Here is a 10,221-nt window from a genome sequence, read left to right as displayed (position 1 = left end):
CTACTGTCTCTATTATATATGACAGACCAGCTAGATCTACTGTCTCTATTATATTATGACAGACCAGCTAGATCTACTGTCTCTATTATATTATGACAGACCAGCTAGAATCTACTGTCTCTATTATATATGACAGACCAGCTAGATCTACTGTCTCTATTATATTATGACAGACCAGCTAGATCTACTGTCTCTATTATATTATGACAGACCAGCTAGATCTACTGTCTCTATTATATTATGACAGACCAGCTAGATCTACTGTCTCTATTATAATATGACAGAGCCAGCTATATTATATATTTGTCAGAAGCTGTCTCTATTATATTATGACAGACCAGCTAGATCTACTGTCTCTATTATATTATGACAGACCAGCAGATCTACTGTCTCTTATATTATGACAGACCAGCTAGATCTACTGTCTCTATTATATTATGACAGACCAGCTAGATCTACTGTCTTATAATATTATGACAGACCAGCTAGATCTACTGTCTCTATTATATATGACAGACCAGCTAGATCTACTGTCTCTATTATATTATGACAGACCAGCTAGATCTACTGTCTATTATATTATGACAGACCAGCTAGATCTACTGTCTCTATTATATTATGACAGACCAGCTAGATCTACTGTCTCTATTATATTATGACAGACCAGCTAGATCTACTGTCTCTATTATATTATGACAGACCAGCTAGATCTACTGTCTCTATTATATATGACAGACCAGCTAGATCTACTGTCTATTTATATGTGACAGACCAGCTAGATCTACTGTCTCTATTATATTATGACAGACCAGCTAGATCTACTGTCTCTATTATATTATGACAGACCAGCTAGATCTACTGTCTTATATATTGACAGACCAGCTAGATCTACTGTCTCTATTATTATGACAGACCAGCTAGATCTACTGTCTCTATTATATTATGACAGACCAGCTAGATCTACTGTCTCTATTATATTATGACAGACCAGCTAGATCTACTGTCTCTATTATATTATGACAGACCAGCTAGATCTACTGTCTCTATTATATTATGACAGACCAGCTAGATCTACTGTCTCTATTATATTATGACAGACCAGCTAGATCTACTGTCTCTATTATATTATGACAGACCAGCTAGATCTACTGTCTCTATTATTATGACAGACCAGCTAGATCTACTGTCTCTATTATAATATGACAGACCAGCTAGATCTACTGTCTCTATTATATTATGACAGACCAGCTAGATCTACTGTCTCTATTATATTATGACAGACCAGCTAGATCTACTGTCTCTATTATATTATGACAGACCAGCTAGATCTACTGTCTCTATTAATTATGACAGACCAGCTAGATCTACTGTCTCTATTATATTATGACAGACCAGCTAGATCTACTGTCTCTATTATTATGACAGACCAGCTAGATCTACTGTCTCTATTATATTTATGACAGACCAGCTAGATCTACTGTCTCTATTATATTATGACAGACCAGCTAGATCTACTGTCTCTATTATATTATGACAGACCAGCTAGATCTACTGTCTCTATTATATTATGACAGACCAGCTAGATCTACTGTCTCTATTATATTATGACAGACCAGCTAGATCTACTGTCTCTATTATAATATGACAGACCAGCTAGATCTACTGTCTCTATTATATTATGACAGACCAGCTAGATCTACTGTCTCTATTATATTATGACAGACCAGCTAGATCTACTGTCTCTATTATTATGACAGACCAGCTAGATCTACTGTCTCTATTATATTATGAAAGACCAGCTAGATCTACTGTCTCTATTATATTATGACAGACCAGCTAGATCTACTGTCTATTATTATATTATTAGACAGACCAGCTAGATTACTGTCTCTATTATATTATGACAGACCAGCTAGATCTACTGTCTCTATTATATTATGACAGACCAGCTAGATCTACTGTCTCTATTATATTATGACAGACCAGCTAGATCTACTGTCTCTATTATATTATGACAGACCAGCTAGATCTACTGTCTCTATTATATTATGACAGACCAGCTAGATCTACTGTCTCTATTATATATGACAGACCAGCTAGATCTACTGTCTATTATATATGACAGACCAGCTAGATCTACTGTCTCTTATATATGACAGACCAGCTAGATCTACTGTCTCTATTATATATGACAGACCAGCTAGATCTACTGTCTCTATTATATTATGACAGACCAGCTAGATCTACTGTCTCTATTATAATATGACAGACCAGCTAGATCTACTGTCTTCTATTATATTATGACAGACCAGCTAGATCTACTGTCTCTATTATATTATGACAGACCAGCTAGATCTACTGTCTCTATTATATTATGACAGACCAGCTAGATCTGTCTCTCTATTAGAATGACAGACCAGCTAGATCTTACTGTCTACTATTATACTATGACAGACCAGCTAGATCCTGTCTCTATTATATTATGACAGACCAGCTAGATCTACTGTCTAATATTAATGACAGACCAGCTAGATCTACTGTCTCTATTATATTATGGACAGACCAGCTAGATCTACTGTCTCTATTAATTATGACAGACCAGCTAGATCTACTGTCTCTATTATATTATGACAGACCAGCTAGATCTACTGTCTCTATATAATATGACAGACCAGCTAGATCTACTGTCTCTATTATAATATGACAGACCAGCTAGATCTACTGTCTCTATTATAATATGACAGACCAGCTAGATCTACTGTCTCTATTATATTATGACAGACCAGCTAGATCTACTGTCTATTATTATGACAGACAGCTAGATCTACTGTCTCTATTATATTATGACAGACCAGCTAGATCTACTGTCTCTATTATATTATGACAGACCAGCTAGATCTACTGTCTCTATTATATTATGACAGACCAGCTAGATCTACTGTCTCTATATATTATGACAGACCAGCTAGATCTACTGTCTCTATTATATTATGAACAGACCAGCTAGATCTACTGTCTCTATTATAATATGACAACATGTATAATACCACTACCACTACAATACAACATGGTATAAATACCACCACGACAATAAAACATGTATAATACCACCACTACAATACAACAATGTAGAATTAATACCACCACTACAATACAACATGTATAATACCACCAACAATACAACATGAAAACACCACCACTACAATACAACATGGATTAATATACCACCATACAATACAACATGTTAATACCACCACTACAATACAAACATGTATAATACCACCACTACAATACAACATTATAATACCACCACCACTACAATACAACAGGTATATACCACCACTACAATAAAACATGTATAATACCACCACTACAATACAACATGTATAATCCCACACTACAATACAACATGTATAATACCACCACACACAATACAACATGTATAATACCACCCCACTACAATACAACATGTATAATACCACCACCACTACAATACAACATGAATAATACCCACTACAATACAACATGTATAATACCACCACAATACAATACAAACATGTATAATACCACCACTACAATACAACATGTATAATACCACCACTACAATACAACATGTATAATACCACACTACAATACAACATGTAAATACCACCACTACAATACAACATGTATAATACCACCACTACAATACAACATGTATAATACCACCACCACTAACAATACAACATGTATAATACAACACTACAATACAACATGTATAATACAACACTACAATACAACATGTATAATACCACCACTACAATACAAAAACATTGTATAATACCAACACTACATATCTACAATACAACATGTATAATACCACCACTATATATACAAACAAATGTATAATACCACCACTACAATACAACATGTATAATACCACCACTACAATACAAATGTATATACCACACTACAATAAACATGTATATACCACCACCATATCACAATACAACATGTATAACACCACCACTACAATACAACATGTATAATACCACCACCACTACAATACAACATGTATATACCACCACCACTACAATACAAAATGTTAATACCACCACTACAATACAAACATGTATAATACCACCACTACAATACAACATGGTAATACCACCACCAATAAATACAACATGTATAATACCACCACCACTACAATACAACATGTATAATACCACCACTACAATACAACATGGTAATAACACCACCACTACAATACAACATGTATAATACCACCACTACAATACAACATGTATAATACCACAAATACAATACAACATGTATAATACCACCACTACAATACAAACATGTATAATACCACACACTACAATACAACATGTATAATACCACCACACACTACAATACAACATGTATAATACCACCACTACAATACAACATGTATAATACCACCACCACTACAACACAAACATGTATAATACCACCACTACAATACAACATGTATAATACCACATATACTACAATAACAACATGTATAACACCACCACTACAATACAACATGTATAATACCACCACCTACAATACAACATGTATAATACCAACCACTACAATACAACATGTATAATACCACCACCACTACAATACAAATGTATAATACCACCACCACTACAATACAACATGTATACTACCACCACCACTACAATACAACATGTATAATACCACCACCACAATACAACATGTATAATACCACCACTACAATACAACATGTATAATACCACCACTACAATACAACATGTATAATACCACCACACTACAATACAACATGTATAATAACCACTACAATACAACATGTATAATACCACCACCACTACAATACAACATGTATAATACCACCACTACAATACAACATGTATAATACCACCACTACAATACAACATGTATAATACACCACCACTACAATACAACATGTATAATACCACCACTACAATACAAACATGTATAATACCACCACCACTACAATACAACATGTAAATACCACCACCACTACAATACAACATGTATAATACCACCACTACAATACAACATGTATAATACCACCACTACAATACAACATGGATAATACCACCACTACAATAAACATGTATAATACCACCACTACCATACAAACATGTATAATACCACCACTACAATACAACATGTATAATACCACCACTACAATACAACATGTATAATACCCCCACTACAATACAACATGTATAATACCACCCCACTACAATACAAATGTATACTACCACCACTACAATACAACATGGAATTACCACCACTACAATATCAACATGTATAATCCCACCACTACAAATACAACATGTATAATACCACCACCACACAATACAACATGTATAATACCACCCACTACAATACAACATGTATAATAACACCACTACAATACAACATGTATAATACCACCACCACTACTACATACAACATGTATAATACCAACCACTACAATACAACATGTATAATACCACCACTACAATACAACATGTATAATACACCACTACAATACAACATGTATAACCACACATACAATACAACATGTATAACCACCACCACTACAATACAACAGTATAATACCCCACTACACAATACAACATGTATAATACCACCCACCACTACAATACAACATGTATAATACCCACCACTACAATACAACATGTATAATACCACCACTACAATACAACATGTATAATACCACACCATACAATACACATGTATAATACCACCACTACAATACAACATGTAATACCACCACTACAATACAACATGTATAATACCACCACGACAATACAACATGTATAATACCACCACTACCATACACAACATGTATAATACCACACTACAATACAACATGTATAATACCACCACTACAATACAACATAATAGAACACCACTACATATCTACAATACAAACATGTATAATACCACCACTAAAACAACATGTATAAACCACCCACTACAACATGTATAATACAACATGTATAATACACCATACATACACTACCATACAACATGTATAATACCACCACTACAATACAACATGTATAATACCACCACCACTACAATACAACATGTATAATACCACCACTACAATACAACATGTATACCCACCACATACTACAATCAAACATGTATAATACCACCACTACAATACAACATGTATAATACCACACCACTACAATACAACATGTATAATACCACCACTACAATACAACATGTATAATACCACCCACAACAACCAGTAAAACCACCACCACTACAATACAACATGTATAATACCACCACCACTACAATACAAAATGTATAATACCCCCACTACAATACAACATGTATAATACACCCACTACAATACAACATGTGATAATACCACCACTACCAATACAACATGTATAATACCACCACCTACAATACAACATGTATAATAACCACCACTACAATACAACATGTATAATACCACCACCACTACAATACAACATGTATAATACCACCACTACAATAAAACATGTATAATACCACCACTACAATACAACATGTAGTAATACCACCACACTACAATACAACATGTATATACCACACTACAATACAACATGTATATATACCACCACTACAAACAACATGTATAATACACCACCACTACATACAACATGGTATATACCACCACTACAATACAACAGTATAATACCACCACTACAATACAACATGTATAATACCACACTACACAACATGTATAATACCACACTACAATACAACATGTATAAATCACCACTACATTACTACATAAACATGTATAATACCACTACCACTACAATACAACAGTATAATACCACCACGACAATACAACATGTATAATACACCACCACTACAATACAACATGTATAATACCACCACTACAATACAACAGGATAATACCACCACCACTACAATACAACATGTATAATACCACCACCACTACAATACAACATGTATAATACCACCACTACAATACAACATGTATAATACCACCACTACAAAATACAAACATGTATAATACCACCACTACAATACAAACATGTATAATACCACCACCATACAATACAACATGTATAATACCACCACTACAATACAACATGTATAATACCACCACTACAATACAACATGTATAATACCACCACTACAATACAAATGTATAATACCACCACTACAATACAACATGTATAATACCACCACTACAATACAACATGTATAATACCACCACTACAATACAAACATGTATAATACCACCACCACTACAATACAACATGTATAATACCACCACTTACATACAACATGTATAATACCACACCACTACAATACAACATGTATAATACCACCACTACAATACAACATGTATAATACCACCACTACAATACAACATGTATAATACCACCACTACAATACAACATGTATAATACCACCACTACAATACAACATGTATAATACACACCAACTACAATACAACATGTATAATACCACCACTACAATACAACATGTATAATACCACCACCACTACAATACAACATGTATAATACCACCACTACAATACAACAGTATAATACCACCACTATATATACAATACAACATGTAATACCACCACTACAATACAACATGTATAATACCCCACCACTACAATACAACATGTATAATACCACCACTACAATACAACATGTATAATACCACCACTACAATACAACATGTATAATACCACCACTACAATACAACATGTAAATACCCAACCACTACAATACAACATGTATAACCCCACCACTACAATACAACATGTATAATACCACCACTACACAACAACATGTATAATACCACCACCACTACAATACAACATGTATAATACCACCACTACAATACAACATGTATAATACCACCACTACAATACAACATGTATTACCACCCTACCAATACAACATGTATAATACCACACTACAACTACAATACAATGTATAATACCACCACTACAATACAAACATGTATAATACCACCACTACAATACAACAGTATAATACCACCACCACTACAATACAACAGGTATAATACCACACACAATACAACATGTATAATACCACCACAATACTACAATACAACATGTATAATACACCACTACAATACAACATGTATAATACCACCACCATACAATACAACATGTATAATACCACCACTACAATACAACATGTATAATACCACCACCACTACAATACAACATGTATAATACCACCACCACTACAATACAACATGTATAACACACCACAACTACAATACAACATGTATAATACCACCACTACAATACACATGTATAATACCACCACTACAATACAACATGTATAATACCACCACTACAATACAACATGTATAATACCACCCACTACAATACAACATGTATAATACCCACCACTACAATACAACATGTATAATACCACCACCACTACAATACAACATGTATAATACCACCACTACAATACAACATGTATAAACACCACCACTACAATACAAATGTATAATACCACCACCACTACAATACAACATGTATAATATAACACCACCACTACAAACAACATGTATAATACCACCACCACTACAATACAACGTATAATACCACCACCACTACAATACAACATGTATAATACCACCACTACAATACAAATGTATAATACCACCACTACAATACAACATGTATAATACCACCACTACAATACAACATGTATAATACCACCACTACAATACAACATGTATAATACCACCACTACAATACAACATGTATAATACCACCACTACAATACAACATGTATATACCACCACATACAATACAACATGTATAATACCACCACTACAATACAACATGTATAATACCACCACTACAATACAACATGTATAATACCACCACTACAATACAACATGTATAATACCACCACTACAATACAACATGTATAATACCACCACCACACAATACAACATGTATAATACCCCACACTAATACAACAGTATAATACACACTACAATACAAACATGTATAATACCACCACCACTACAATACAACATGTATAATACCACCACTACAATACAACATGTATATACCACCACACAATACAACATGTATAATACCACCACTACAAATACAACATGTATAATACAACCCACAATACAACATGTATATAATACCACCACTACAATACAACATGTATAATACCACCACCACTACAATACAACATGTATAATACCACCACCACTACAATACAACATGTATAATACCACCACTACAATACAACATGTATAATACCACCACTACAATACAACATGTATAATACCACCACTACAATACAACATGTATAATACCACCACTACAATACAACATGTATAATACCACCACTACATACAACATGTATAATACCACCACTACAATAAACAACATGAATACCACCACTACAATACAACATGTATAATACCACCACTACAATACAACATGTATAATACCACCACTACAATACAACATGTAGAAATACCACCACTACAATACAACATGTATAATACCACCACTACAATACAACATGTATAATACACCATACCACTACAATACACATGTATAATACCACCATACATACTACAATACAACATGTATAATACCACCACTACAATACAACATGTATAATACCACCACCACTACAATACAACATGTATAATACCACCACTACAATACAACATGTATAATACCACACACATACAATACAACATGTATAAAACACCACCACTACAATACAACATGTATAATACCACCACCACTACAATACAACATGTATAATACCACCACTACAATACAACTGTATAATACCACCACTACAATACAACATGTATAATACACCACCACTACAATACAAACATGTATAATACCACCACCACTACAATACAACATGTATAATACCACCACTACAATACAACATGTATAATACCACCACTACAATACAACATGTATAATACCACCACTACAATACAACATGTATAATACCACCACTACAATACAACATGTATAATACACCACTACAATACAACATGTATAATACCACCACCACTACAATACAACATGTATAATACCACACTACAATACAAATGTATAATACCCCACTACAATACAACATGTATAATACCACACCACTA

This window comes from Oncorhynchus kisutch, linkage group LG12, assembly GCF_002021735.2.
Source record: "Oncorhynchus kisutch isolate 150728-3 linkage group LG12, Okis_V2, whole genome shotgun sequence".
NCBI classification, from domain to species: Eukaryota; Metazoa; Chordata; class Actinopteri; order Salmoniformes; family Salmonidae; genus Oncorhynchus; species Oncorhynchus kisutch.
This window is presented reverse-complemented; position numbering follows the sequence as displayed.